Genomic DNA, 7,236 nt, shown 5'->3' with positions numbered 1-7,236 from the left:
TGTATTGGCCTCTGGATTGTCTGCATATTTCTTCTTACGGGTGTGCCGTGGCTTCCTTAGTCAGTCCCCTGTTGCTCTTGAGTTGGGCTGGAAGGTGTGGGGCAGGTGCCGACGAAAGAAGCCTCCGGCGGGCTAAGGCCCTACGGTTACGAAACAGCCATCCGGGAAATCACCGAGGCTGACACGGTGACTTTTGCAGAGAGTCATTTCGAAGTTGTGCTGAGGACAATTAAGGAGCTGGTCCTGTCATCGGGCTGGGATGAGCTCAGACACATTCCTTCTTTTGTGGCTCTGGAAGGGGCCGTCCTCCGGGAAGGCCTTTGACTCACCCCATTCTTGCTGTCGCTTCCCAGGAGGTGTCCCCGTTGCTGGGACATCTGTTTCAGCAGAAATAGCTCCATGAGGCCACCGAGGGCCTGCCCTGCCTGACTGTGAGGGCTTTCCCTGACACGTGAGGTAGCTGATTGCAGACCCCAAGTCGGAAGTGAGGCAAGTGCAGATTGACCCTGCCCCTCTGCTTATGCGGGCATAGCAGCTGGTGGAGGAGAACCCAGGAGGGATCCCAGGGGGTAGGGACTCCCCTGCCCTGCCTTGTGGTTTCTGGAACTGCCAGGGAGGGGTCTCCTTGCAACAATCCACTCATCCTGGTTCCCCCACAGGGCTGCAGGGCCCGCTCCCTGATGTGGGTGTGGGCAGGGCAATATCCGAGCAGGACCCCACCTAAGGTTTCAGACCTGTGCCCTCTGGGCCCTGGAAAGGGGGAACGAATCTAGCTGCTCCTCGCCAAGTCTCGGTTCCCCATCTGTAAAAGGGGAATGGCGGTCCTTCCCCCCGAACCGATGAGGCTGGGGCAGACCACGACCATGCACGTGAAGCCCTCGTACAAGGCCTTGCATACAGACTCAGGGGCTGGGACTGTGCTGAGCAGGGGAGCACGAGGAACGGCTGACATGCCTCACAGGCAGCAGGGAGAAGGCTCTCGGTAGCTGCTGATCCTTGACATCAGGGACCCATCTCTTTGCGCGGAGATGGACAGATCGCGTCGTGCACCTGGGCACTTTATGGAGCTTTTGGGTGATGAGAAGAGCCAGGAGACGTGTCTCCTTTGAGAGGTTGCAGGCTTTAGAGTGACTTCAGAGAGCCACCCCCTGGTGGGGACACTTCCTGGGACTCAATAGGTAGCATTTCAATTCACTCTCACCTCAGCCCTAGGGGGCAGAGGTATCCTTCCCATTTTGTAGGTGGAGAAACTGAGGCTCATTGAGGTCTGGTCTCGCATACCCGGTAAGGAGCCCTCTCCTGGAGCACTGGGGTCGAAATTAATTAGGGCCCCTGAAAGAGGAGGGTCCTGTGTCCTTGGGCCTGGTCTTCTGGCTGCCCTGGAAGACAGTGAGGGTCTGGGGACTGCCGTGATGGGGTCTGGCTTCTCCTTCTCAAGGGAGCAATGGTGCCCACAGATGGTGTCCTCCCCTCCCTCAAGGAGCCCTCCCTCCATGGGATGAGGGTGACAGTGAACTGGAGGAAAGGCCACGGACAAATGAACCCGCATGGGGGAAGAACAGGAGCCCCCTAATCTGGCTTGGGGGGTGCAGAGAGGCTTCCGGGGGTGGCACTACCATTCACATTCACCAGAAAGTTTAAAATGAAAAGGACCGACTGTAGTAAATATGAACCAGCATGTGGAGCAGTCAGAACTCTCGTGCACCGCCGATGGGGGTGTGAATTGCGTAGCCAGCTTGGAAGGCTGTTTGGCAATATGGACGAATTCTAAACACACACATGCCCTGCGGCACAGCCGTCCATTCCTGGCCTAATCCCCCAGAGGTGCTCACTTTCACCAAAAACACATACATGAGAGCATTCCTACAGCTTTATCCTGCAAGGCCCCCGGCTGCAAAGCACCCGAATGTCCATTGGCAGTAGAAAGGATCAATGATGCAGGCTGTGCTTATGCCCCGTACCACATACACAGCAGGGGGACACAGAGCTACACGGATGGATCCCACATAGATGAGACTGAGCACGAGAAGCCCAAAACGCGCTGGATGATTCCACTTACACAAGGCTGGCGGGGAATCCATGGCAAGAAAAGTGAGAATCTGATTTCCTTCTGGGAGCCTTTGGGTGTGTGGGCAACGATCTGGGGGGGTGAGTCCATTGGGGTGTGCACGTGAAGAAATGCATTGGGCTGAACATGTCACATTTGTGCAGTTATTGAACATAAGGTCAACCTCTGTGCAAAGACAAAACGAGATGGCCCACGAAGGAGAAGTGCTACCAAACTAAGCTCAGAAGGTAAGTAAGAACTGGCCACTAGGAAAGGGGAACCATGCTCTCGGAGGAGCAACTGGCACATGCAAAGGCCCAGGGGCAGGAGTGCGTGGTGTTGCTTCTTGCCTTGCTCTGGGCTCATTTGATGACGCCCCTGGACCTCCATTCTCTATGCCTCTTTCTACTCATTGGAAGGTTTCCACCGTGGAACAGGCCTGCAGAAATCCCTTCAACAGTTCAGCGTTCTGGTCTACGCTGCCATGTTCTTCCTTTGAGCTGTGGAGGAGGGAGCTATAGCCAGAGTGGGATGGACAGGACTTGGAGTTCAAAGCTGGGTTCAAAGCGCAACTGGGCCATGAATTGTGTGTTCTTGGGTAGCCCTCTCACCCCCACAAAGCCTCGGTTTCCCCATCTGTAAGAAGAGTCTTTAACACATGGAGTTTTGGTAATAGGATAAAGGGGATGCTCAACAGATGTCCATCACATGGGAGTCAGTCAGTAAAGCCTGGAAGCGAGGGCCACCCGAAGTCACGGCTCCCCCTAGGGTGATCCAGCATGGCGCCAATTAAGCCTCTGCAACCCTTGCCTCGATTTCTTGTCACGAGGAACCCAGATCACCACCTAGAATGGCGCCTGGCGGGGTTTCAAGGAATGTTGGCTCGTGACAGCTAGCATTTATACATGCCAGGCACTGCTTTAAGCTCTTCACACATGTGGACTTGCTTAATCCCCAAAGGAACCTCACGAATGACTACCCCCCCCATTGTACAGAGGGGAAACTGAGGCACAGAGCAGTTGAGTGACTTGCCCACAGTCACACGGTTAATCGATGGAGCCTGGCTCTGGATCCTGTCCTCATCACCCCACTGCCATACAGCGAGATTATACAGTGCCGCCCAGCTTGGCCTTCATGAGACAGGCCTGGAGAAGGTGCTGGAAGCAACTGGGCCCCCTTCCCAAGCCTGCTGCCCAAGATCAGTGCTGTCTGGGCAGCCAGTGGGACACTCTGGCGCCTGACGGTGGTGAAACCCACGCCCTTTTCGAGGAAGGCAAACCCACCCAGAATAATTGGTGAGACAACATGCAGCTTAAGCCGCTTATAAGCCCGGAGGTGCCCAGGAGGGATGAGGCCTGGCAACGTGCTGCTGGTGCGGGCATAGCCAGAGACGCCCTTCTGCCAAGCCTCCTTCTTCTCCTTCTTCTTCTTTTTTTTTTTTTGGCTGTTGTTGTTGTCGTCATTATTGTTTTCTGGGAGGAGAGACAGGACATCTCAAGAATTTGCCTGTGCTGCTGAAAGAATTAATTTTCACCTGCAGCATCATACAGGCTTGCAGCCACTCCCTTTTGTCTGTGCCATCACATTTTACTGCACTCTTTCGTTTTATCAGGAAGAAACCTGATGGGAATGTTCTAGAAGCTGCAGCCTAGGGCGTTGGGTGGGGGACGCAGGGGAGAGGGAGCAGTGTATTCTCCCTGGCAGCAGCACTGACCTGAGATGCCAGAGAGGGTCCCCGAGTGTTGGATGGTGGAAGATGCTTTTTTCTCCTGCCTCTTTACACATTTGTGGGCTTTCTGTAGGTGCATAAGCAAAAGAATGGGAAAAAATGAATGGTGCTAATAGCTACTATTTACAGAGCATTGACTACGTGCCCATTTTACGTGTATGAACTCATTTAACCCTGACAACCACTCTATTCGTACTTGGTCCCATTTCCAGTTGAGGAACTGAAGTGCAGAAAAGTAAATAAGGTAATGAAGGATCCAACTATCAAAATCTAAAAAGGGGGTGTCGGGGCGCCTGGGTGGCACAGCGGTTGAGCGTCTGCCTTCGGCTCAGGGCATGATCCTGGCGTTGTGGGATCGAGCCCCACATCAGGCTCCTCTGCTGTGAGCCTGCTTCTTCCTCTCCCACTCCCCCTGCTTGTGTTCCCTCTATCGCTGGCTGTCTCTATCTCTGTTGAATAAATAAATAAAATCTTTAAAAAAAAATAAAATAAAAAGGGGGTGTCAATCACAAGGAAGGATCAACCACAAAGGCTTCAACATGGCAAAACTACGATGCTCAGTGGAAGAGAGACACAGAAGACCACGTATTGTGTGACTCCATTTATATGAAATGACCCACGAAGGCCAACCATAGAGACAGAAAGTAGATTAGTGGTCGCCTGGGGCAGAAGGCGGAAACAGGGAATGACAGCAAGTGGGCACTAGGGATGTTACTGGGAGAGAGGAAATGTTCTAACACGGATTTATAGTGATGGTTGCATAACTTGGTAAATTTACTGAAATCCAGTGAAGTGAGCGAATTATATAAGTTGGTCTTGCAAGTGTTGGAAGGTTGCGGTGGGAATGGGGTAGAGATGCTATGAAAAAGCCAGCAATGACCAGAGAATGTACCTGGGGCTGTCCTGGTGTAGGTGTGGTGCTAATGGAGCTTAAAGGAAGCACTCCACCCCAGACCTGGAGGGTTCTGGAAGGGCAGAAATATTATGCATGAGTTTGGCACCTGCAGGCTGAGGGGTAGTTACCAGGTGAAATGGCAGGGGAGCAGGGTGGGGAGAATGAAGTTTTGTGTCCATTCATTTATTAATTCTTTTAGTCATTCATTCAGCAACCATTTATTGAGAGCTTACCGTGTGCTCCTAGCACTTTGACAGAGCAGGCAGGATGGCTGTGACGGGAGGCAGAGGCCATACAGAGGGACTCATGGTTGAAGTTATGCCCTCCCACTGATGAGAAAACCCATCCTTGTTCAGCAGGTGGAGGCTGGCATCCCTCTTGGGGATATTCCTTTGTACGTGCAAGTCATCCCCCATCCAGTGAAGACCCACCTGTGCTGCCTTTGGATGATGGATAGGGGAGGTGAGGGTGTCCAGGGCTGAGGGGATGGAAACACTGACCTCACTGAGCAGCTTGGGGTAGGACTGAACATCAGCCAGGGAGTGGGCCCAAAATTCTAGACTAGGCTTTGGCACCAATTTTCTGGGTGACCTGGGGCTAGTCCCTAACCCTCTCTGGACCTTGATTCTCTTGTCTGTAAAGTAGGAGCCCTGGGCTTGCTATTCTCCGAGGTCCACCTGGCTGACATGGATCACCAGCGCTTCCGGCCTCAGAAGTCTCCAGAGCGACACGGGCTTGTCTTGGTGTGCCTGGAACTTTCTGGTTTTAGCATCAAAAACCCTGCATCAAGGGGCACCCTTGGTCCTGGGCAAATGAAGATAGTTGGTCCCCCAATTAGAAGGACATTGGGTTAGCTTCCCCTCTCATCTTACCGACAAAGAGCAAGACACACGGCTTCTCGCTTTGGCACCAAGTGGCCACGGCACTATTTTCTGGCCATTTTGTTTGTACATATCATATTTCTACGACTCCGTTGGAAATTCCTTTCGGCCTGGGTGCTACTTCCCCCATTTCCTTCGGATCTTCTGGTCTCTGCTCAGCCACCTGCTCCAGGCCAGGTGTCCCTTCTTGCACCTTTCCCCCCAACCCCTTGCCACAGTAAGGTCTTTTTGGTTGTCTGCCTTAGCTCTCCCAGGACTCCTTAAACCCTTGCCTTCTATTAGCGCAGGGTCTGAGCTGAAGCAAGCGCTCAGTGGATGATCATGGAATGTCTGAATCTCTCCAATGCCCAGGACAGGGCTGGGTGCCCCCCCCCACCCCAACTCCAGGGCAATGCACCTGGGTAGGACGTATCCTTTCTGGAACAGGGCTGCAGGGGAGCCACTCCCCAGGTGTGGCTTCTTAAACCTTTCTGTCCCACAAGCCCCTGGGGCCTCTTATCAGAATAATTTTTAAAAATAGCATTGGGATTACAATAAAAACAATATTTACTAAAATACAGTTATAAAAATATTTAAACAATGTTGTGATATAGTAGTAACATGTGCTTCTTTACTAACATGTTAAATAATAAGATTTAGTGGTGAGTCTAATATGATCTTAATTTCAGAGTTGTGGTAGCTTAAATGATATTTTGAGATATCTACGGTAACTGTCGTTATTGCTAGGAAAATATCTTTGATTTTTTTTTTTTAATTACAGAATCGCGGGGACTTCTACTGGTTGCCGGCACTCATGATCAAAGGAGATGCTAAATACTATTTAGAGATTAGTGAAAATAAAGATAGAACTTTTGTCCATCTCTGTGTCATACATTCTATCCTCGAACTTCTGGGGCGGGGGAGTGTTCCGGAACTCCTGCTTTAAGGCAAAGGCGTTTTGATTCTTTAGGCTAGATAAACAAAATCGCCAAGAGCTGAGAGAACAAAGAGTGGAGAACAGTGACCACACTGGGTTGGGCTAAGCAGAGGAAGGTTTTAAGACAGGTGAGTTTCGATGGCGCCTGGGTGGCACAGCGGTTGGGCGTCTGCCTTCGGCTCAGGGCGTGATCCCGGCATTCTGGGTTCGAGCCCCACATCAGGCTCCTCTGCTATGGGCCTGCTTCTTCCTCTCCCACTCCCCCTGCTTGTGTTCCCTCTATCGCTGGCTGTCTCTATCTCTGTCAAATAAATAAATAAAATCTTTAAAAAAAAAAAAAAAAAAAAGACAGGTGAGTTTCGATGCTGAATGTTGCAAAGGTGAGCCCATTTCGCAGGGAGCATGGAGCTGTGGTTAAGGGAAGGAAACACAGGGAGGGTTTGCTCTTGTGACCCAATCAAAAGCAGCAGCTGAACACAACAGCCAAGACCTCATCCCGGAGCAAGCCCAACTCTCCTTTGTGTCTCTTTTGTCACTGAGAACATCAAACCATTGTTCCTGTAACACAGGGAACCTTCCCTCAAGCTTACACACGAGACAAAACATAAAAGTTAATAAAACAAAATTAAATTGCAATTCAAAAAATGCAGCTGGAAGAATCTGGAACATGCCGCATGTCTGATTAAGTATACACAGTGCAAGCCACAGGCGTTCAAAGGTGTAGGTCCCCTCCCCTTTGACGTTTATGGAGAGGATCAAATGGGAAAA

The sequence above is a fragment of the Ailuropoda melanoleuca genome, chromosome 2 (genome assembly GCF_002007445.2).
Source record: "Ailuropoda melanoleuca isolate Jingjing chromosome 2, ASM200744v2, whole genome shotgun sequence".
In the NCBI taxonomy this organism is placed as follows: Eukaryota; Metazoa; Chordata; class Mammalia; order Carnivora; family Ursidae; genus Ailuropoda; species Ailuropoda melanoleuca.
The sequence above is the reverse complement of the archived record's forward strand: the minus strand, read 5'-3'. Positions refer to the sequence as shown.